At 47.0% G+C, this 23,910-nt stretch overlaps 1 long non-coding RNA gene across 1 annotated transcript in view; it reads left to right on the forward strand.

Moving 5' to 3' along the window:
• Nucleotides 1-10,174: 10,174 nt before the first annotated feature.
• Nucleotides 10,175-23,910, forward strand: part of LOC132248321 (uncharacterized) — a 65,194-nt gene continuing 51,458 nt past the window's right edge. The window contains exon 1 of the long non-coding RNA XR_009459494.1: nucleotides 10,175-10,214. This is a non-coding gene — a long non-coding RNA (uncharacterized LOC132248321). The remainder of the gene's footprint in view (nucleotides 10,215-23,910) is intronic.

A 23,910-nucleotide genomic window follows, 5' to 3' on the forward strand; every position in this document is an offset into this window, starting at 1 on the left:
GAGTCTCTGGGAGCTGAGCTGCCCAGCACGGAGACAGTTTGGGGGGAGGGTGTGGAGGGTGTGAGGGGGTTGGGTGGGGTGTATGTGTTTGGGGGGGTCTGTCCACTTGCTAGGTCCCAGAAGCTGGCTGGGGGTGAGGGGAAGGAGGAAGGGCAGGGGCATGTGCAGCAGAGCTTGCCTGGGTGGTGTGGTGCAGGTGCAGGTGTGGTCTGCCCTTGTTAAGAAACTGCTGCAAATTATTCCTCCTAGTGCCATTATGCTATACTAGCCAGTTGCCCATCAAGAATGATGGGGGGGGGCAGGGGGTAGAGGGGGCTGGGATGGAGTGCCGCCACCTAATGCCCCATGTTGCCACTGTTCTGCCTCCTGCAGGTTAGCGGGGTGGGGAAGCCGAGGCCAGAACTCCCCCACCCTCTGTCTGGTCCTTGGTGTGGCTTGGGAATCATGGCGGCACTCTCTCATGCTTGGAGCACTCTGATTGGCTGTTTCCATCAGCCAATGAGAGTGCAAATAAAGTGTTATGGACAGACAGACAGACTTAGGCTTTCATAATATTAGAATGTATTTAATTATACCATTTTTATAATGGTATCTGCAGGGTCCTGCTGCTCCCTGGCTCCACGATGATTCCCTTCCTTGTAGTTCTCTGTCTCTGTGTTGGGTCCTGCCCTACTTCTCGTTCTGTGCTGAGGCAGGGAATGGTGATGGAATTAGCATGGAGCCAGGGAGTAGCGCAGAACTCAGTTGAGAGCAGTGCAGAACTCAGCTGAGAGCCAGGATTTGGCAAGTGACCCAGTGCAGAGGCACCCAGCAGTGGAGCCTGGTGCTGGGGAGGGAAATGGCAGAGGAGTCAAGGGACCAGAGCCAGGCTGCCTGCTCCCCCTGCCACTTGACTACCCACCACTTGCTCCTTGCCACTGCTTTCTTTGCCTTAGCAGTGGAGGGACTAATATAAAAAGACCCTCTAATAATTAGATTCTATACATGGGAAAATATAACAAATTTATGATTTTCCCTGCATAGAATCTAATTTTTGTCTTAAATTCAAATTAATCTTGGATTTGGGTAAATATGAAAGATGGCATGCTTACAAGGGTGTACTGAACATTATATTGCTGTGAAAAACTACTCCCTAATTTGGGGTAACTGCACTTTTTGGAGGTCTATTGCACCCCAACATCAGGGATAATGGTCTATCAGTGTCAGTTCTTTTGGTTTAGGTGTTGTCTGTCTGTAGCTTTTCCTAGGGTAACTGTTTACTTGTGACATATAAGCTATTATATATACACAATAACAGTAACCTACTGAGTGTGCTATCCTAGCATAAACTATTCATACATTTATTATATGTCTCTGTGTAATTTATATAAATGTTCAGAACCAATGTAATTTACGGCAGGGGATGTGATCATCTGTCCATATTCACAATCTCTGCCCAGTTTTTATTGCATTGAAGTGATGTATTCTCTTATTTCGAAACTTGGTCCTGTTGTCTTCATGCTTTAAAAAGGAATTTCCTATATTTAAGTTATAATTGTGGTCTTGCCAATCCACAAATGAATCTGATTTAGCCTTTGGTTGTCTGGCTAGAATGCTTGTGTTCCTTCACTTGCTTGGATGCTAAACAATTTCTGCTCTTTATTATAAAATTTATATAATTCAAGCCACCAGTCTGCTTGGATCTTGTTTAAACTTGTCATGCATTTCTAGGATCTTACTCTAAATGCTTGTTCTAAATTGTTCCAACTTGTTCTAAATTCCTGCCAAGCAATATAAATATGGGACATGGGTTTTACATCCTGATGTAATCAATTGCTGACAGTAGTGAGCATTGATTCAGCCACATATTGACGACAGCATATTATTTCTGTACCATGTTTTGCAACAAGATATATTTAATGGTTCTACATAATCATTTACTTAGACTGTTTGGTTTTTTACATGGCAACCACAAGAATAAACCATATGCTTGTACTTAACATTGTTGCTGTTCAAAAAGGAATAAAAAGTGCAGAAGTACTTGTTCTAGAACAGCAAACAGTAAAACTGAATCATGCTGATTGGGTGGCTCTGTGCATAGCCCTCTGCAATTATCATAACCAGGGGTTACTGGTGCAAATGCATGTGAAATATGGGGAAATGGATATGTCTTAATACAGTTGTAAAAAAATGTAATTTTCTAGGACAGAGCATTTTAATGTAAGTAATAATTATAAAATACTCTCTCTGGGTTCCTTGGTTATACTAGGTTATTCCAAGGTATAAGTTTAAAAATGAAGAGAACCCTCTATCCTAAGGGGTTTCCACTTAGATCTGTTCTTCCAAGAATTGGAATGTATGTTTTTTGTTGAAATAGAAAAATTGCATTTTTCAGTGTTACTGTGACTGAATTTACAAAGTGAGAGGGTGTGACCATCTGGAAAATCCTACCATTCAAAAGGCCTCCTGTTAGAATATCTCATGCACCCAAGTTATTTTTTTTCTGGCTTTGAGTGACCAGGGATGCATCTTGCCTAGACAGGAGGGGAAATGGAGAACTCCACCTTTCATAGTTTCATAGTTGGTAGGGTCGGAAGGGACCTAAACAGATCATCTAGTCAGACCCCCTGCCATGGGCAGGAAAGGATGCTACCTTCCAGGCACTTGCGGTGAATTCTATCTTTGGCATAACCCTACCAATTCCAAAAGTATTAAGGAAAGATCTGACAGTCTGTCCAGATATATCATCTGCCTGTACATGAGATGCAGATGAATTATAGAATCACAGAGCGTAGGGCTGGAAGGAACCTTCAGAGGTCATCTAGTCCAACCCCTTGCTTGAGGCAGTATTATCACTATCCAAATCATCCCATACAAACCATAGTCTAAACTCTGCATAAGATTACTGTCAATCCTGACACAACACAAGCTTAACACCCTAACCTGCCACAAGTAAAGCAGGGGAGCTGTGGCAACCAATGTTCTGCTTCTATGAAATATTGCCAATATATGGCCAAGAGGTCCTGGATAGAGGGCCATACCCACTGCTACAGAGGAAGGCAAACCCCCCCCCCCCCCCCCCAACAGTCTGTACCAATCTGACCATGGACTAAAATTCCTTCCTGGCCCCAAATATGGCAACTGGTTTGATCCTGCACTGAGGGGCAAGATCCTCTAGCCAGGAACCTCTGGCTTTGGTCCCAGCAGGAGCATTGGCACACCCCAGTCAAAGTCCCAAGCCTTTGCTGTAGTCAACCCCCAATGCCTCTGAAGAAGGTTTAAAAAATCCCTGACACATAGTAGAAAGGGAGGAGGGGGCAACCAGCAAAGCCCAGAAGCATGAGAAATACCCACAGTAGAACATCGACATAGCCATACCTAGACTGTCCCTAACCAGTAGCTGTCCAACCTCTTCTTGAACACCTCCAGTGATAGAGAGTCCACAACTTCTCTAAGCAATCTATTCCACTGCCTCACTGTTCTAGCAGTGAAGAAGTTTTTTTCTGGATACCCAATCTAAACTTACTTTGCTGCAACTTCAAGCCATTGGTTCACATCCTGTTCTCAAGGTGGTCTTGACCACTCTAAGAAATTTCAGAGACTTGAAGTTCTGAAATGTGTTTTAATTCAAGCAGATAATTGTGTTCATAAGGATTTTCACGAATGAGCTAGAGTGAAAGGATCATGACTTCTTTTGCTAAGAAGTGCTGCAGATATAAGAATGTTCTAGTAGCAATTTATCTAGCAGGAGAGGAAACCACAATTGCAGAAGAGTGATGTTGAACTATTGTGGAATTACATGACAGGGATTAGCGTATCACTTTGCTGCTAGTAGGAGACACCAGAGAGAAATCTTCTACAAAATCTACTGTGGAGTTCTGTTTTTGGCACTCGTAAGGGATTGCCATGAGGAATACCTCTTCTGTGGGCTGAAGACCTTAAGATGTTTGCATATAATTTCCCAGTACTTAGTCTGGTAGAAAAATTCCTGACCATGATTTTGTTTTGAACAAGATAAGTGAGACAAGATAGGTGGGTAACTTGACCCTATTCAATATTACACTGGCTGATTCCATCAGGTGAAGAGTACAGCTCACAAGAGATTACAGAGGGCAAAGGCAACAAAGTGTCCTTCTCCCTCTACATAGTTCCTGGCGGCAAACCTGTTTTTCTACCAACTGTTATAATTAAATGTATACATGGGTTTATATATTTGTATTGTACATAGTTATTTCTCTCCTTCCACCTAATAACAAGTGCCCTGTGTCACAGTGTAAGAAGAGAAGAGAAAGTGGACATCAGCTTGTGGCATTGGACCCAATCTCTCAAACTCATGTGATTCAAAATCTACGGATCCAAACAGTGTCCAGTAGCTATTTTATAGTCCAGCCTTTGAGGGACATTCTAGGACAGTGATTATCAACCAAGGTACTGTGGCAAGATAAATCTAGAAGGCGCTTTTACACATGATGGAGTTTTAGTTCTTAAGGTTGCATTCTATGCCCCCTAAATTGAAATGGAGAGTTTTTAATTGAAACAGTGGGTTTTATCTGTCCATCACTGTATATATGTTATTGTCCTGGTTGTTGCAGGTGCCTGCTGAAGGCAGAAGTGGTGAGGGGCCTGATCCTTTTTTTTTTTTTTAATTGGTGGAGTCTGCCTGCCTCTCCTGTGGCCAAGGTGTCATTAATCTGTGCCATTAATCTGTCAGTTTACCCCACCCCCCCATCATGGGAGAGGTGGGTAGGCTCTGCAGAAAAAAAGGATCAGGCCCTCACCTCTTCTGCCTTCAGTAGGCTTCTGCAGCCAGCAGGACACCTGTGACCACCCAGGAATGGGCTGGCTTGCCCCTCGGGAAGCATGGGAAGGTGGCAGGAGGGTGGCTAGGTGTGCTGGCAGCCAGAGAAGATGGTGGGGACAGTGTACAGGGCTCTGGAAGTCCAGTTAGGCTCAGGGAAGCTAGCAGCCTGCCTAGGTGGGCCTGCACCCCATGTGCAGTCCCTGCCACTTTCTCCAGCCACCAGCACACCCAGCTACACTCCTGCTGCCCCTAGGGCAAACCAGCCTGTTCCTGGGTGGCCCCAGGTGTCCTGCCGGCTGCAGGCCCAAAGGCAGAAGCAGCAAGGGGCTTGATCCTTTTTTTCTGTAGAGCCTGCCCACCTCTCCCATGGCCCTGGGGGGCAAGCTGAGTAATGGATGAAGTGTTCCAAGTTACAATGTTGCAAGCTAAACTACATTGGGATGTAGTTTAGTTTGCAATATGCAAATTCATTTAAAACCACCCAAACTTGTGTATGTGTAATGTGTAATGCCATTAAGCTACACAAAGGAAAATGTTTGTCGTGTATATCATGACATCATCATGAGCCGAGAGATTTCAAATAGGAATCCATAGTGTTAAAAGCATTCCGACTTGCTGTGCTCTTTCTGAGTTCTTTGCAACAAAATAATTGCTCTTATTCTTCCCTAGCAAAAAAATCAATACTAAGAGCTGGTATTTTCCAAGGGGTGCCTGGAGTCCAGCAAGGGGTGCCCTAAGGCTATAAAGGGAAAGATCCATTGCTCTAGGACCATAGATTCCTTGTCTAATTGGTTTATGGAACTTTACAGTCCACTTGCTCAAGGCCCAAAGACCAGTACTGACATACAAATCTACTCCAAAACTAAAGTAGCTTACTCCAGAGCTTATCTCGTGTTGGCACTCTAGTTTACAGTTTAACTCTTCACAGTCTGTCTGCAAATAACACACTTTACAAAGGAATATTTAGACACACTTTACTCATAACAAAAAATAACATCCAGGGGAAAATAACAAACAACTCCAAACAAAACCCACTGCCTCTAGAGTCCTCACTTCTTCAAGAAACCGGAAAAAAACATCTTTTCAGAGATCAGTTGCTTATTTCCAGCTCCTCTTCCTCCCAATGTGGAAAAATAGTTTCTCTAGCTAGACTATGGTCTACCAAATATTTGGAGTTGATTTTTTGAATGGAGGACAACCAAACCTGAGGACTCTAGATAACTCTCCCATCATTAGTCTTCTGCTAAACATAAGAATATTTCTACACTTTCTTAAGTGTTTTAGTCCACAATAGAAGGTATATTGCAAAAGGAAAGATACATTATAGTTCATGAAAACGGTGTTCACAAAATAGAATGGAATTTTCAGATTAACACTGACATGCAAAGGCATGTTAATGTTACACCAGGTTTCCCAAAGTATTAGAAAAGTTGGTCATGCTGTACATGTGTAGCTTTAAAATATCCAGCGTAATGTTTATTAAAAGGATACCCCTGATGGCTGAGATCTGCATCCACAATACTAACAACAGCGATATAGATTTCATAGAATAACTAAATAAGATATATATATATATAGAGAGAATTAATTTTTCCTCTCTTTATAGCTTAGTAAGTTTATAAGGTGTATATCTACCCTGCCGTCTGCCTGACTTTGGACAAACGTGGTTAACAACCTTTCCCTGAATATATACTTTGCTACACTACTATTTTCAGGTGCTTCAATCTCAAAATGGAGAGATCACATCTTGGGACAAGATGCTGTTACCAATTTCTGCCCTTCTTTCTTTCAAATTTCTTTGAAGCATGACTTTTTAAGAACTAGAACTCTACCTCCTTATTGGCTTGTGAACTTGCTTAATAGAATAAACAAAGTATGCAAATTTATATGCAAGGAAAGAATATTTAAAAGATTGTGGAAATGTATATTTTGCTCAAAAAATGTTGCTTTCCTGTGTGAAAAGGTGATCTTACAAAAGGTACATGGGCATTACTATGATAAATTTGTCCCAAAACCTACATATTTTAAATTTAGCCTAAGTACTCCTGAAGAAAATCAGTAAAGCTTAAAATCAAATTAAACAATTATGCAGACTATAGAGTGACATCTGTGAAAGAGGATGTAGTCAAGAGCAGAGGGATTATCTATAACAATAACATTTTAATTATGTGAGAGATGAGCATTTTATTTACCACAATATACATAAACTGAATGAATAAATAAAATATAAATTTTATACTTTTCTTCCTGCTTCTCTTATTTCTGTGTATGTGCTTCCCTCTTGTGGTGCTTCAGTTCAACTGATGTTTATCTTCCTTTTATTTAACATACTGCAGTCTGCTGACTTGCTGGTTCAGGATTTGATCTTACCAATGCTTAGCATGTGAATGCCCAGTTCCATCAAACTCATATGAATAAAATTTTCTGCAAGTACAGTGACACCTTTCAGCAAAAAGAGATGTCTTTTTAATTAGCTCTTTGATGGGTGGTGAAGAATTTTTTTAAGATGGAAAGCAAAGTAAATTAATGGAGATGCGAGTAATATTTTCTGGGAGTTCATAGGAAATTGTTACAGATTCATTTGCAGCACCTGCCATTTCTGAACAACTGTGGTCCTTAGTGCCAAATCTATATTCAACTATCCCATGTTCACAGGGTTTGGATCTTGGGTAGTGGAGTTTGTTTGAGGATCATTAGGATTTTTTATTTTATTTTATATAAAATTAACCTTTATATATCAAATAGCATATACTCTAACAACATATTTTAAAACCAGTCAATAAGGCTAGGGACAGACATTCAAAGAGCCTGAGCTTGAAATGGTTCTATTTTTGCTGGTTAGTTTAATGTGCAGAGCTTGAACCAATTTACAAGTGGACAGACATTCACTTTTGAATCAAGAAATACAGGCACATGTCTTCAGTGGCTCAGACTAGAAGCTGGAGGGCACAGCCCTCCCTTCCCTTCCATAGTGCTAAGCTGAGGGGGGGGGCGTGGCCAGGTCCTAGCAGGACATTCTGATTAAGGAAGGGTTTAAAACCCCACCCTAGACTCCACAGTCCCCAGCTGGGGTGTGCCTGGAGGGGGAGGGTGAAGTAGCCCTCACCACCTGGCTCACTGCTGAAGGGGTGGGAGAGTTGCCAGACCCTGGGCTCCGGCTAGCACTCTGAAGCAAGGTGGGTGGGGGAGGAGGGAGGACTGCTTGTGCGGAGTTCATGTATCTGTTGATGATATTGAGCTTTTAAATCTCCCTCTCTCTGCTTCTTCATATCATCTGCAGTAAACTGGCACTCACAGGTCCCATGCCTTGGAAAACAGGTCATTTCTCACACCTCTCTCTGCCCCCTCTTGAACACAGACAGATTGTAGCCTTTGAAGCAAGCGAGCCAGCAGGCAGCTAGCTTATCAGCCCATCAAGAAAACACAGCCTCTCATTAGTGAAAGCTCTTCTTAAATAGCTTTCTCCAAGGAAGGAACTGGGGGACATTATGAGCTGACCTGTTGATTAGCTCCCAAAAGTCCTAAGTGGACACTGTCCTGTCTGCCTTTGTCCCAGTGAAACTGGACACACACACACACACACACACACACACACACACACCCCTATCAGCATTAGCTAGCATGGGGGTGGCATGACTGATCAGATACCAGCTAGGGTTCGTACTGCTGCAGTGCATACCGCGGGAGAAGGGAGGGAGGAAGTGGGGGATCCCTGCTTGAGCATCGAGCGGTGAGTGAGGGATGGGGCAGGGGGAAGCTAGGCAGATGCTGATGTGCCTGTAGTCTCCTATCCCCTTCTCAGCCAGACACAGCAGTGATAGTGCTCCAGCTAGGGAGGAGAAGGGTGGGGTCAGTCCTTCTCTCTAGAGCAGACAGCCCAGCCCAGCCCAGGGCTGAAAAGCATGCTGGGATTCTGGGGGTCTCTAATTTAAGTTAAACCAAGACGGGGTCTGGGACAGAAGTTGCATAAATTGGTTTGACCCAGATCAGTTAAGTCTGATACTACACCAGGTTTATCTTAAACCAGTTTCAACCATTTTGAAACTGGTTTATGTGCACTGAACTTATGTTCTGTTACAGGTTTAAGCCAGTTTCTGATCAGGTAAACCAGTTTATGTGTAACTTCTGTTCCTAGCCTAAATGAGCTTAAACAGAAGAAGGAACTCCAGCAGGTTAGGGATGGGCAACCTATAGCTTAGGGGCCAAGTCTGACCCAGGAAGAGACTGGATGCAGCCTATGGCAGCTCTGTATTATGCTTGTATCCTGCAACAGAAGAATACCTGTTGTCTCCACCCTCTGCTGATTATTTCTGTCAGCCAGAAAGACCTAGTTGGCTAGAAGCTAATTAGAACTGCATATCTGCAGACAACCCACAAAGTTGTCAGAGACTAGGAGCATAACATTGTTTGTTTAATAAACAGGAAGGAAAACATGATTTGCTCTCCTGTACTCCACTGAGATGAAGTTACCTTTGTTTGTTATGTTATATATTTCACTGCCTAACAATAATAATATTGAGGGAAAGCAAAAACTCTTGCTCCTCCCAATGTACAAGCTGATAGGAGACCAAGCTAAGGAAGCTTGCTCTGGGGTCAGCGAGATGGACACTGTCCTGACAATGAGGGTGCCCTGGATTCTTACCCCTACTTCTGCCCCCAGTGCTATTTTACCATGGGATACAATGGTTAGATAGCATCTTATTCTCCAGGCAGACTAGATTTACAAAATAGCATAACTGACTGTAGTGGATTTTTTTTGATTATGTTCAGTTGCAGAAAAGGAAGTGGGATCTAAAAACTGCTAAGTAGCACTAAGTACCTCTTACACATCTAACTTGGATTAAGCACTTAGCTGCCTAAAGGAGGAGTTGGATTTGAGCCTGGGAGTTTTGCCATTAAGTTCAGTGGAAGCAGGATCAGATCCAAGGTGCTGAGTATCCTACCAATTTGGACACGTGTTCTTGCCAAATGAATTGATTGGTATTTTCTCAGCAGTGTTGAGAACTTGTACCATATCCAAAGACATTTGAATATTTAGTAGTACAGTATAAGAACTGACTAGATAAAGTAGTAATGAACTTGGAACTAATCTGACTGACCAAGTTCTGAATTTTCCATGTCAATCTTGTAACCAGACTGCTCTGGAGTCTTTAGCCTTTAACATTAAATATTAATATGCCTACAGTATACCATTGTGTCAGAATCACTTCTCAGCAGGAGAAATTGCTAAGAATAATCCAAGTGGCATTAGAGATTCAATTAATAGTTGAGAAAAACTGTTGTATCTGATTCTACTAACACTGCAGGGTGATGATACAGGGCACTGTGTTCCTGTAAATACTTTCTTTCAAATGAAGTGTAAATACCAAAGGTCAGACTGCAGTTCTGGCTACAGAAACATTGCCTGGCTGAGCTGCAGCAGAAACATCAGAAGGTAAGAGCAGGAGGCTCTTGGTCCTGGGCATGACTTGAAACTGTACCTTGCCGGGGATGAGTGGCTTGGTGGGGCATGGGAGCCCCCAGGAAATGTCCAGCCAGTTACCACCCTAGTGAAAGGTGGGTTGGGGCACCTTAATAATCCCTAACCCCCACAACTCAGTGGGTATGAGGGCCTGGCATGGCTATGGCCACCTGAGCCCGAGGGGGGTGGAAGACCCCAGTAGAGGAGTGGGGCCAGGCTCGGCTGTGGTCACTTGAGCCCACAGGGGAGGAAGACCCCGGGAGGTCCCTGGTCAGGGACAATTGTGTGGACCTGGAGAGAGAGGGCAGTTGTGAAGGCCCTGAGAGGGCAGGATGTAGGTGACCCTGCTCAGAGTAGGGTTGAATGGGAGTAGGCCTGAAGGACTGTGCATTAGGGGGGCTGAGTAGGACTGAACAGGGAGCACGCCTGAAGGGCAGTCCCAGGGGTGCACTGAGTAGGGCTGAACTGGGAGTAAGCAATGCAAGGACCAGCCCTGGCAATGCAAGGGCAATGCAAGGACCAACCCTGTGAGTAGTTGATTGTGAGGATGATGCAAAGACCCCATGGTGGGGCGTGGTGTAGAGGCCCTAGAGTGAGCATAGTAGGAACCCCATGTGCGGGGAATAGACTAAGGCATGTTTGTGGATGTCTGAGGTCATAGTTTGGGCCACAGGCCAAGTGGGGGGACTTAGCCAGAGAGTTAGGGGCAAGTCATGTCCCCAGTAAGTTCTCCACTGCAAGGAGGCCAAGTGTGAGTTGAAACAAAAACCTAAAGGCTGAGCACAATGGCCTGCTGCTCCAGGGAGGGAGTGAGAGTCCCTGTGAGATCCTGGAGTACCAGTTGTGGTATGGGTTTCGAACATCATGTGAATGCCATCTGCAAGGCTTGGGGTGCAGTACAGGCGTGGTTGGATCTGCATACATAGGCCCAGTAGAACACAGTCACCAAAGGGCAGCCTCCCACCTAATTAAGACACCTATTATTGAACAACAAGGCATGGCAAGCGAGGGAGGTGGGCCGTTAGCCCAGAAACAGGTGGGCAGGCCAACTCCTAATCGGCCCCAGGAAGGTTCCCTGTTACATATGGATTGTAAGCCCTAGGGCCTGGAAACTTATCTTTATATATATTTATGAAATGACAAATACAACTTTGACAATAGAGATAAGTAATAAAAAATGGATCAGATTCTCAGGTAAAGATCTCATCCATCATATAACGTGTAACTGCAGAGACGTCTAGTGGTATTTCTTGCTTTGCTATCAGTTAACATCTTACTGTCTCGTTCATTTGTCCATTAGTTTTGAAGTGCTAGGCCACCATAAAGAAAATGCTTTGTGGTATAAACAAATCTGGGTTTGGGTTAACACTGAAGAAAATACTTATTTTTTTTTGTTTTATAAAACTGACTTTCTTTGCAATGTTAATTTTTCATGGGAGTGTGTGAGATCTTTGTGGGTCTACACAGTTTGCTGAGAGCTTATCCCTGGCAGTACCATCAAGGAAGAGGGGAAAAAAAAGTTGGCTCTAATTCAAGAAAATTTCTTAGAACACTTATTAAAAAATGGATTAAAAAAAACTAACAACACGGCACTCAAAAATCCAGAAATCCTAATTATAAACAAGCAGCTCTTGATTAACTACTTGAAACCATCTGCTACTTTATTGTTCCTAATCACATTTTTGGATCTTGTGGCTTTATGTATTTTTACAATGCTATTATCTGCTTCTGGCTCTGGCTCATATTAAGGGCATCTGTATCACAAAATGGAGTTCCAGAGGCTCATGAGAGGAGCTACTGATATGAAGATGAACAGCAGAGTTTTTTGGCAAGTCAGAGAGAGCACTTCCATGAAAGGGAGATTTGGGAAATTTAATTACTTGCTGTATGTTGGTATTTGCTGTGCAGCTTATGACCAGTTGAAAAAAGTTCCAAGAGTACAAGCAATCCAACAATAAGCTGTGTATGAGTGGATCCTTGTGCTTATGTGGGGATCATTGCAAATTGGGGCTAGTGTAATTAAACTGCATTTCCACAAACAAACAAAAATTCAGACAAAGGTTATTGGATAAATCATTGTTTTTGCATGAATTGGAGTCAACATTTAAAAACCCTGCTTGAAAGAGCTCAGTCTCATTTCTGTGCTCTGTAGATTAGAAATCGCATTTAAAATCTACTTCTGCCTATAAAGGCCAGGTATAGACGTGACACTTTTACTGGTATAAGTAATTGGAAACCGGTCTATACCCATAACAGAATGGAAGTTCGGCACATAGACTGGTTTAAAAATGGTGGAACCTGTCTAAGATTTGTTCCTCACCCCACCAAAGAGTGAATGTCTGTTCTGTTTGTTGCCAATCTGAACTACACTGCTTACAGAAAACTGCATAACTTTGATTCTGCCTCAGGGTTTTTGAATGTTTGTACCTAGCCAAAGAGAAATCCTCAAGACTAAACAGATACAGAAGGGGCGGGGAACTCTCCCTGTGCAGGGAGTTACTAGGCCCTACCCTGTCATCACAGAGGTGAGGCTGGGAACAAGCTCCCAGCCCCCACTCCATGATTGTTATCGGGAAGTGGGGGCTAGGAGCTCCCTGCTGTCAGGGCAGAGGGACAGTGTCCCCACTGGGGCTCTGGTGGCAGAGCCCACCATGGCAGCAGGCAGCTCCTGGGGGCAGGAAGCAATCTCTCACTCCCTGCTGCCTGGCTGACCAGTTGTCTATATGTGCTGTTCTACACAGTACCTAATCATGAGTAAATTTGCTACTTGTATTTATATAAATACACGTAAAATATATTCCTGATTAGAGCAAATTATGGTGCAGTACCATCTGCATGTGTAGATGGTGATACTTACTGTGCAGTAACTTGCACTAATTTCAAGTAAAGTGTCTTGTGTAGACGCACCCCAAATGAACAAAATAACCCCCAAAGTAGGCAAATTTTTAGCTAGTTTGTAATAACTCAGTTTTTCAGAGGGGTCTGACCCATATATTTATACAGAATGCCTCTCACTTCAATAGGTCTCCATGGAGATGTAAGATTCTGTGTTGATGGATCCCTGTACAGAGTTGTGACCTTAGGTATAGTACAGGAAGTGTGGACTGTGGCCTTTTTTTAAGTGAGTAGGATGGACAGAGGCTGGTGAGGAGTCTATTTTATGTAAAAATAACTCATTTCACTTTAAATAAAGGTTTGCTATCTGGAGAAAAAAATAGAAAAAAAAAAGAGGAGAAACCATAAGCTAATAGCTTCAAGCAGTTCCAAGTATTTATGTCAGCGATTCTCTACCAGGGTGCCACAATAGGATGGCTGCAGGGTGCCACACAATGTTAGCACTGTTAGGTGTACAAACACGATTTACAAAATCAACCCAGAGATTTCGCATAGGAATCCATAGCAGCATTAAAAACATTCTGAGCTGTTGTAGTCTTTCTGAGTTCTTTGCAACAGAGGAATTGCTCTTTTTTTCTGTAACCCTGCCCAATATCAGGGATGGCATGGTGAGAGTGGGGCAGGGCTTCTGACCAGCACCAATTTACTTTCCAGCTGGCCCCTGCGCCCCACAGCGCAGCCCGTGGTCCCAAGAAGGTCTAACACTTAACTGATTTAACTATTTACACTTATTTACAAAACAAGAATAATAGGAAAGGTTATATACAAGTGAACTTAAATGGCATAACCAGAATCACAAAGCAAACCAGAATGCATTAGTCAACCCTTGACTCAAGAACCACAGGTAGGGTAACTGGCAGCTTTCAGCCACTGCTGAGATGCTACCACAAGGAAGCAAGGTGGTCACTCCCCACAGCTCCAACAGGCTTCCCAATAAGTGACAGACTGCAACAGGTTAAGCTCTTCTGGTCTGCAGCAATCAAATTGTATCAATCCCCAACCCCACAAAGAGGCTGAAGGGTGACCCTCTGTGGCAACCAAAAAAGCAAGCAAGAAACAACAGTGTAGGTTCCTGCAGCAATCGGCATGACCCAAGCACAAAGCTCAGGGACTCCATCCAATGACAATCAGCTGTAGAATAAGGGACAGGACTGAGTCCCCTCAGGGGTAGTCAGTGGCAGAGGCAGCACAGGCAGCTCCCGGGGTCATTGCTCTAAACCCCTGCTCCAGATGACTGGCCGGGCACTCCACACACCTCACAGCTCGCCAGTCCCACTCCGAGCGCCGGCTTGTGCCCCAAGCTCCTGGGGACCTTCATCCTGGTGCTCTACCACTCCTCAGGATCCCAATGCCTTGCCTGCTGCTGTCCCACTTCCCCAGGGAAGGTAAGGGGTTTCCTCAACACACCAGACCAGCTCCCTGCTCCAGATAAGGTTGGTGCCTGCACTCCTGGCCACTGCCACTTCTCCACAGTGGAGTAGGGGGCCGACTGCCACCCCTGACCTCTGGGACGCCTGGCACATCTAGCACACTGCTATGGGGCCTTGGGGCACCAGCTCTTTGCCCCAAGCCCTGGCCACTGCTCTCTCTCTGCTGCAGGGCTGGAGGCATGGCCGACTGCTGCTGCCTTCTTTTCCCACAGCCTTTGAGGTATTTCAGAGGAGTGTCTCTGCTCTGGGTCAGCTCACCCCAGCTCTTCTTAGGCCTCCTGCGCCGCTCCCTAGAGTCTCTGTAAGCAGCCCCCCCATGCCTGCTTGGCTGCTGCTTTTATCCCCTCCAGCAGTCCCACCCTGGCTTGCAAACCGGCAAACCAGGGCTCAGGGTGGCTGGCCCCCAGCTCCGGCCATCCCCCTTCCATGCGAATGAGGGGATTGAAAACCCCTTCTTTGGACTGGCTTCTCCTTTTCCACAGGGCAGGGCTCCCCTGCTCCACCCTTGGAGTCACTCAGAGTTCACCGGCACTGCTTCTAGCCCAGGGTAAGTATCTCAAGCCAGTCTGGTGAGCCCACATTAGCAGTCTGTTACATTTCATTAGTCAAAAGAAAAGTGAAAGCTAAGAGCTGGTATTTTCTGAGGGGTGCCTGCAGTCTAAAAATTGTCAATGACAAACTTCAATTTTGCATTTCTGCCACCATGTGGTGCTGAATGAAGCTATAAATCAGTAGCACTCCTAGGCCTTCTGGCATAACTTGCAATGTCCTTTCTCAGAAATTAGCAGGCTGGGGGTCTTAATATAAAGCAGACTCAAACAAAAGAAGATTACTCCCTTATGGTGAGGAAGCGCTTGGGTCTCTGGCTGAGATGTAGCAGGCAAGAGAGGGAGGGAACCAGCCCCTGTATCTGCTTTCTCTTCTTCCATCCCTCTCTTGAGGCTCTACATTAGGCTTCAGGGAAGTGCTTTACTATAAATAGGGTTCTGTTCTGGATTAATTCTGTAATGCTTTTACTCAAGCATGTCTGAGACTTCCTTCTCCAGCTCCCCTTGACACAGCCTTTCCCTCTGCTTACCTTGGGGTCAGCAAGGTCAGGAGTCATCAGTGGCAGCTGTCCTCCTTCTGCCAGTTTTACATAAGTGAAGTTTAACTTGATTTGAGCCTTTAAGAGGCCAAGAAGTGATGAATACACAGGGGAATTCTCCAGGTGTACCCTTCAGCTGGTTTCAGTTCATTTATGCTGTGCAAAGTAAATTCAGCAGACTGCAGAACCTGGACTATAGAGGTTATGTTTTAGGTTTGCATTTCCTAACTTTTGACTCTGTCACTGCTGGAAAGTTATTTGAACGCATAATAAAAAACTCTTTGTTTTCTCCTTTGTTTAAAAAAAAAAAGTTTTCTGGAAGTTTGAGACATATTATATTCCTGAGGTTGGACTGGCTCCCGTGAAACTATTTTGAGCCTCAGCCCTGCATAGCAGTTTGTAAAGACAGACCTTTTTGCCTGGACAGAGTCCTCGGATTTCACTGGTGCTACTCTTGGGTTCCAGGCTTTGTTAGCAAATGTAACTGTAATGACTGTAACCTTGGATGCTAGTAATCCAGCCACAAGAGTTATTAACCTAACCTAACCTAAGCCTTAAAGGTTATTTTCCTCCCATAATGTTAAGGTCAAAAGGGGTAATTAGGATCATATCAGACCGCTTACATAATAATTATTCCTAAGAGCCTCATCTATAATTCCTGTGTCAAGCCTGTAACTTCTGTTTGAGCTATAGCAGTGGAGCTTAAACTTTTTGCCTAGTGGGCTGGATTGGTAGTGCCCGATCTGTCTGTAGGCACAGCGGGTACCATCTGCTCATGTGGAAGGAGGCAGGCTGGCCCCAACACAGGCCTGCATGGGAAAGGATCTTGAGCTGGCCCTGTAGAAAGGAAAGGGGACATGGCCTGGCCCTGCAAGGGGAGAAGGGAGTGAGGTCAGGCTCCAACCTGGCCCCACAAGGGAAGGAATCATGGTTCAGCCGCACAGAAGGGGGCATGGCCAATATCTGGTGAAAAAGGCATGGCCAGGCCCCAACCTAGCCCTGCAAAGAGGAAAGGGGGTTTGGCCCAGCCCTGTGGCAGGGGGGGAGGGAGTATGGCCAGGCACCAACCTGGCCCCGATCCAGAAGTCTGGGGCGGGGGGTGGCCAGGCCCTGTGGGGAGGTGATAGCCTGGTCCAGTCCCAACTGGCTGCATGGGCTTGGGGTTTGGAAACGTGGTGGTGGGGGGGCATATTAATGACCACCACACTCCTACCACCAAATTTACTGACCCGTGGGTAGCCCTGCTGGCTAAATACAATGGCTCCACGGGGCGCATTTGGCTTGCAAGCTGGAGGCTGAGCACCCGTGAGCTATAGCATATCTCTTGAAAAGACATCTCATCTATAATGATTGCAAATGATGGAAAGTAGTGCATCTATCAGAAGGGTTCAGCTAAGTCAGCTGCCAGCTGCTTTTCAGAAACAAATCATTTAGTTTTCAGGGAAGTTAATAACAAACAATACAATAATTATAAATATGGCACATTACAGATAGAAGAAAAAGTTATTGTCATGAGAAGGTTAGGACCAGATTGGTCCCAAGAGCACAGTTCCATGCCCTGTCTTTTCATCTTTCCTCTTTCCCGGTCAATCTTTTTGGTCTTAGACATTTTTCTTGATGAGAAAAGAAGTGCTTCCTCAACTGAATCATACTACATAAACTCAGTTGCAAATCCAGCTTTATAGTAAGGTAGACACAGTTTAAAACCTTTTGCTTGATATTGGCAGGTCTGAAAGTGTTAAGTATGTTTTCAGTCAAGTTCTGCTAGTTTGAATGGAATTTACTTCTTTTTAGAAACACACACACATCTCTTTATATACGTGGTGTTAAAACTTTAATTTGCCCCACATATAAGCCCCATGTGGCAGTGAGGTGCCCTCACAGACTCCCAAAGGGGAGAAGGTAAATCCTACAGGCCCCAAACCCCAGAAACAGCCCCACCACAGGGAAAACTTACCTCCTGCCAGGCACCTGGAGCAGGAGCAGGAGCCAGGACCGCAGCCGTGGCCGTGCAAGCCGGTGTTACGCGGGCTGTTTAATCAGCTGTTTCCGGGGCGGGGAACAGCTGGACCAATGGCAACGGCCACACCAGCCACCACGGGAAAGTTTAAAAGCCCCGCCAGAACCCAGGTGGCAAGAGAGCCGCCGGAGAGAGAGAGAGCTGGCTGGATCAGGGCAAATTAGATTGCTTCAGCATGTGTCAAAATCCAAGCCTGTGGGACAGGCCAGTGGGCTGGATTGTATCCATGGACTGACCCCATGTACTAATGTGGATCAACTCCACACTGTTCATCTAGCCCATGAGGCCAAAAGGTTGGGTGCCATTGTTTCAGTCAATCAGAATACCAAGCTATTAAACTGTAGTTACTCTGAATACACATCATGTACAAAAGTATCTATGATTAACTGAAAAATATGCTGTAAGATTCCTTTGTTCTGACTCATCTGATTAGCCTGGGCACTGGGTAATCAGTAGGGCTGTGCGAGTCGGCGGTGATCCAATCTGGCTTCAGATCCAGCCACTTTGGATGGCCATGATCCAATCCAGAGCTCTGGACCAGGTTTCCACCTCAATCCGGCTGAAGCGGCTCTGAAGCTTTGGAGCCGCCTCGGAGATCTGGCCATAGGGTATAATGGAGAATCAATGAAAGATCTATAACTTTGTTATTTTTTGTATGATTTGGATGAAACTTGCAGGGATGGTAGCCTCCACTAAGAGCATAAAGCCTGCCAAGTTTCAAGAAGATCAGTGCCGGGGTTTGGGGGGAACTGCACCCCAAATTCTTGAAAGCCAAACTCATGTCACAGCTGTGTGTTACATCACAGGGGGCTGAAAACTGCAGGGGCGGTAGCTCTTACTGAGGCCACAAATCCTGCCAAGTTTCAAGAAGATCGGTGCAGGGGTTGGGGGGAACTGCACCAAGCTGCTGACAGGCAAAACTCATGACACAAATGACCCTGTGTGTGATAAGGCACAACGGGCTGAAAACTGCAGGGGTGGTAGCTCTTACCGAGGCCACAACACCTGCCAGCTATGTGTGTCCTAGAGCAGGCCTGAGTGAGTGCTGGGCACTGCCAGGCCATGAAGCCTGCCAGCTGTGTGCGTCTCGCTGGGGGAGTCTGTCATTTGGGGCCCTGCACCTCAAGCTGCTGACAGGCAAAACTCGTGATGTGGGTGGGTGACACTGTGTGTGTGTGTGTGTGTTAAGGTGTGCCCTTCCTGGTGCTGGGGCCTCTGCACAACACGGCAGTGTGCCCCCACTGAGACCTCCTCCTCTACAGCCTCACGCCTGGTCCTCCACTTTACGTGACAACAGGTACATTAACTTAGCTGGCTCAACATCAGTAGCATCAGCAGCAGCATCAAAGGTCCCCATAAGGAACTGTCACAGAGCCTGTCGTTTTATAAAGGAATTGACAGCAAGAAGTAAAGATGTTGTGTTGTGTTGGACATATGATGTTATTCACGGTGTGTGATGGCTTATCTTGTGTTTTTATGCCTATGTGTGTGTAACCCGGGCGGTACTCCAAAAGGTACCCCCTCTCCAATTGAAGGGATCCGAGCAGGTGCACAAGCACTGTGGGAGGTGTAGGGACTCTCTTCCCCCTATAGAGCAGAGCCAGACCACCACTGGGGATGTAACCATATACCTTTTTAATGAGGGAACATAACAGGCATAATCAGAGGGGTATAGTGGACACCACAATGCCCCAAGGGGCAGGATTCAACAAAGGTTAGACACTTACAATCATTGACAAAAGACAGGGTTAACAAACTGTAAAACACAAAACACAAACAACAGAGCAAACAATACTGGTTGGGGAAATATAAAAAGGCACAAAATACAAAATGTCAAAAGACAAAGAAATACAGGGCCTGGGTCACCTGGAGGGGGAGAAAGGGGGGAAAACACAATGGCTCCTGTCTACTGCAAGAGGAATTTCTCCTTGTTAACTCACTCACCCCAAGTCACCAAAGCTGGGACTTGAACTTAAATCTCCCACATGGTAGACAAGAACACTGCTACACAGCCACAAGGGCTAGTGCTACTCCAAGCTGCTAGGGGTCTTGACCTTCCTGGAGCCCCGGCCTCACATTGAGCTGCCTGGCCTCTAATTGGAGGAGCTGGAAGCCAAGCTGGGAACCCCTCAGGTCCCTGCTCAGATCCTCCTGCTGGCTGTAGCCTCTTGTAGGGGATCCTGGAGCCCAGCAGGAAGCCTCTCCTGCCGGCCACACACCGTGCTGCTGAGGGTCCAACTGCTGCCTGCAGGTCCTGCTCCTTCAGGCTCTTCTGGGGCAATTGCTCCCACCCCGCTGGCTCAGCTCTTCAAAGCTCCTTCCTCATAGTCCCTCGCTGGTCTCCCCCGAGTCAGCTGTGCTGCCTCTTTTATCCCCCTCCAGGTGACCCAAGGGGCCAATCAGGGGACATGAGGGGTGAATCTCTGGGCCTGATTGGTGAGGAAAGGGAATCCCAAGTCCTCCAATCGTCTTTTGCCCTTTCAAAACCCCTGGGCTAGGTCACTGCCAGCTAGCCCGTCACGTGAAAAAAAAGGAGTACTTAAAAAAAATGTATCTTTGGAAGCTTTAGGGCTGAAAACCCCTTTGTCAGGCTGAGGAAGTACCTGCAGTTGGTCCTGGATGGAAGGAATAGTAAAGAAGCCAGAGGCTGGCCTGGCATGCAATGCAGGCAAGAAAGCCAGTCAGTGAAAATGGAAATGGAGGAGTCAGGGGATGAGGGACAGGCTGGGGTGGCGGGTAGGGGGGAAAGGGGGATGTAGCAGCGCAGGTAAAAGTGCAGAGGTGCCTGGGGTGTCAGATGCCCATCAGGTTGCAGTGTGCCAGAACTCCACTGTGTATATTGAGTCTATTAGTTTCTGTACCTACTACCTAGGAGGCTGATGAAGTGCAGTTCATAGGCCCAGCTCTGAAAAGTGGTTTGTAGATTCAAACAAGCACCTAACCTCATCACCAGAACTGAAGCCGACTTCCTACAGCTCAAAACACAAAACCTGCCAACATATCTTCAGTACCCCCACAAACTACACACCAGAATCTATCAAAGACAACAAAACCCAACTACCTGTGGGGGGACATTCCTCACGAAAAAAACCACTCTGCCTCCAGTCTCTCAGGCCTGATCCTGAGAGGGAACAAATTACAATGCAAACCACTTTTCAGAGCTGGGCCTATGACCTGCACTTCATCAGCCTCCTAGGTAGTAGGTACAGAAACTAATGGACTCAATATACACAGTGGAGTTCTGGCACACTGCGACCTGCCGGACATCTGACACCCCAAGCACCTCTGCACTTTTACCTGCGCTGCTACATCCCCCTTTCCCCCCACCCCAGCCTGTCCCTCACCCCATGATGCTTCCATTTCCATTTTCACTGGCAGGCTTTCTTGCCTGCATTGCATGCCAGGCCAGCCTCTGGCTTCTGTACTATTCCTTCCATCCAGGAGCACTCACACATAAAAACTGCAGGCTTCCTCAGCCTGACAAAGGGGTTTTCAACCCTAAAGCTGGCATCCCAGGCAGCTACACTGAGCTCACCATGAGCCTCACAACTGCACTGCAACCAGCAAGCATCAAGCCTGTCAAAGATGTGACAGGTCTGGGCATTCCCCAGCCAGGACTTTGTGTGTGCGTGTGTTAGCTGGAGGTTATAGCACCTCCTTCCCGCCTTTCACCAGGGGATTGTTGGTCCTGGCATTTACAGGGCTGCCGCACTGCCAGCAGTCCCACCAGGCCTCCCTACCCTGGCAGGGTGCAGTTTTAGTGGTCATGCCCAGAACCTGGGGCCTCCTCCTTCCCTATAGCCCCAATCCCATATCTCCAAGTTCATCCTGGCAGGGGAATGAACTCAGCAGGGACATGTTCTTCCCATGCTGGCTGGTGATGAAGTTAGTGCCCCCTTCAGCTGAGAGCGGGGCATTACTTGGCTTTTCAAAACCTCCAAAAAGGAAACTGGTGCAGACAGAGTGAGGAGGGAGGCACTCAGTCTGTCTGCAGGTGGAGCTTGGGGAACCCCAGCAGCGGGAGGTTCACCTTTAGGAACACCAGCTGCTGCACCAACATAGGATCCAAGGAGGTGCAGTGGGGTGTCACAACATCCCCAGCAATGCTGAGCACCCTCTTGCTTGGAACACTAGTCGGTGGACAGGACAAGTGTCGCTGGGCAACTGTGACCAGATCCTGCCACATCCGGCTGTGGCTTGCCCAGTAGGACACATTCCAGTGGCTCCACACCATCAGTGAGATAGGTAGCCACTGAAGCCTCGGTGCTACCTGCCTGAGGCTGGGGTCTGGTGCGTTTGGACCCCAGCATCAAAGCCATGCCGAAGGCCCACATTGGCAGTGGCTGGCATGGAGGAGACTTGCTGGTGCTGGTGCTGGTGCTGGTGCTGGTGCTGGCACTGGTGCTGGTGCTGGGAGTGCTGGCATGGGAAAGTGGATCCCCCTCTTCCATATCCCCTCACCTCTGCACTTCGGCCTCCCTGACTTTGTTCACCAGCACCTGCGTCCAGTGATCAAGGGTTTTGGGGCTGCCAGTGCACATGCTCCCCTTCACCCTCGGGTCGCACATGTGTCTGGTGACAGCGGCCTGCCCCAGCCAGGAACATTGATCCCCTGGAACTTCTCCATTTGGCTCTCCAGTTCCCACACTAGGGGGATCACCTGGCTGAGGAGGGCATCGCCAGCGCTAAGGGGCTCGGTAGCCTTGAGGAAGGGCTTGAGGACCACCAACATCTGGGAGATGGTACCCCACTCAGCTCTGTTCAGGGGGGCACTGATCCCTATCTCCCCAAGCAAGGCCATCTCATGGATGGCCTTCTGTTGCTCCACCAGCCTCTCAAGCATCAGGTATGTGGAGTTCCACCAAGTCTCCACATCCTGTATGATTCTGTGCTGTGGGATGCTGAGCTTTGCCTGTTTCTCCTGCAGCATCTTGCCCCCCTTGATGCTGTGGTGGAAGTAGCCTGCCACCTTCTTGCATTTCAAAATCAGCTGGCTTGTAGCAGTAGTGGTGGTGGCACCGTCACTGGCAGCCCTGTCCCCCTCCAAGGCATCCCTCACTATTAGGTGCAGCCTGTGTGCCACAGCAGATGCCAACAAAGTTGGCATCATGGACAGCCTTCACCATATTGGCTCTGTTGTCAGTGACCATGAACCCATGGGTGAGCTCGGCCTGCCCAACGAGCCACCCCTGCACCATGTGGTTCATGGCCCCCATGATCTCCCTTGCTGTGTGGGACTCATCCAGCACCTCAGCTTGCAGTAGAGCCCACTGATGGCCTGACTGATCACACCAGTGCCCCGTGAGGGAGAGGTAGGTGTAATCGCCACCCTGGCTGCTCCAGATGTTGGAGGTGAAGTGCAAGGCTATCTGTGGCCCTGCCTTGCACAGCTCCTCCCTCAAGTACTCCCTGCATGCCTGATACAGGGAGGGCACCACCGCTCTGCTAAAGGTGATGCATGCAGGCACTTTGTAAAATGGGGCTAGAAGTGCTACAAACTGCCTGAACCCTGGTCATTCAACTAGGGAGAAGGACTGGCTATCCAGAGCAAGCATCTCCCCAATGCTCTGGGTGATCTTGTGTGCCTTGGGAACGCGCCCCCCTTTCTGTCCACCTTTCCCCCACTGGTCCAGGCTAGCCTGCCTCTGCTTTGGGGGTAAGGGGGCTTTGGTGTGAGCCGTGGACTTCCCTTTTGGCACACTCGCACTGGTGCCAGGCTGAGCAGCAGGAAGAAAGGCAAGGGGGTGATGCCTCCTCAGATGCACCACCCCCTTGCAGGTGGAGAAGTGTCTCAAGTCCTTGCCACGGCTCATGTGCCTTCGGCAGTGCTGGCAGATGGCAAATCTGGGATCATCTACCACTTCAAAATGATCCCACACTACACTACTCCCCCGCTTCTGAGTTGAGGGCGAGGATCCTGCCTTTTTCCCTTTCTCAGCAGGCTTTTTCCCTTTCTCAGCAGGAGGAGCTGCCTCAGCTGAGCCACTTGCCTTCACAACATCAGCCTCCTCCGAGGTGCTGCTTTCCAGAGGAGACCTGGGTCTAGGGGAAACATGAGGGGTGTAGAGCACTAACTCTGATTCCTTCTCAGTCCCCAGAATTGCCTGAGCCAGAGTGCTCAGCATCACTGGTTCCAGCTCCAGCTTCTCCTCTGGCAGTGGGAGGCTCATGCTGAGAGCTGAAATTGGAGTGGAAGAGGCAGTGATTCCACTGTTGGTGCCCACTTCTGGACTGAGC

The sequence above is a fragment of the Alligator mississippiensis genome, chromosome 2, assembly GCF_030867095.1.
Source record: "Alligator mississippiensis isolate rAllMis1 chromosome 2, rAllMis1, whole genome shotgun sequence".
In the NCBI taxonomy this organism is placed as follows: domain Eukaryota; kingdom Metazoa; phylum Chordata; order Crocodylia; family Alligatoridae; genus Alligator; species Alligator mississippiensis.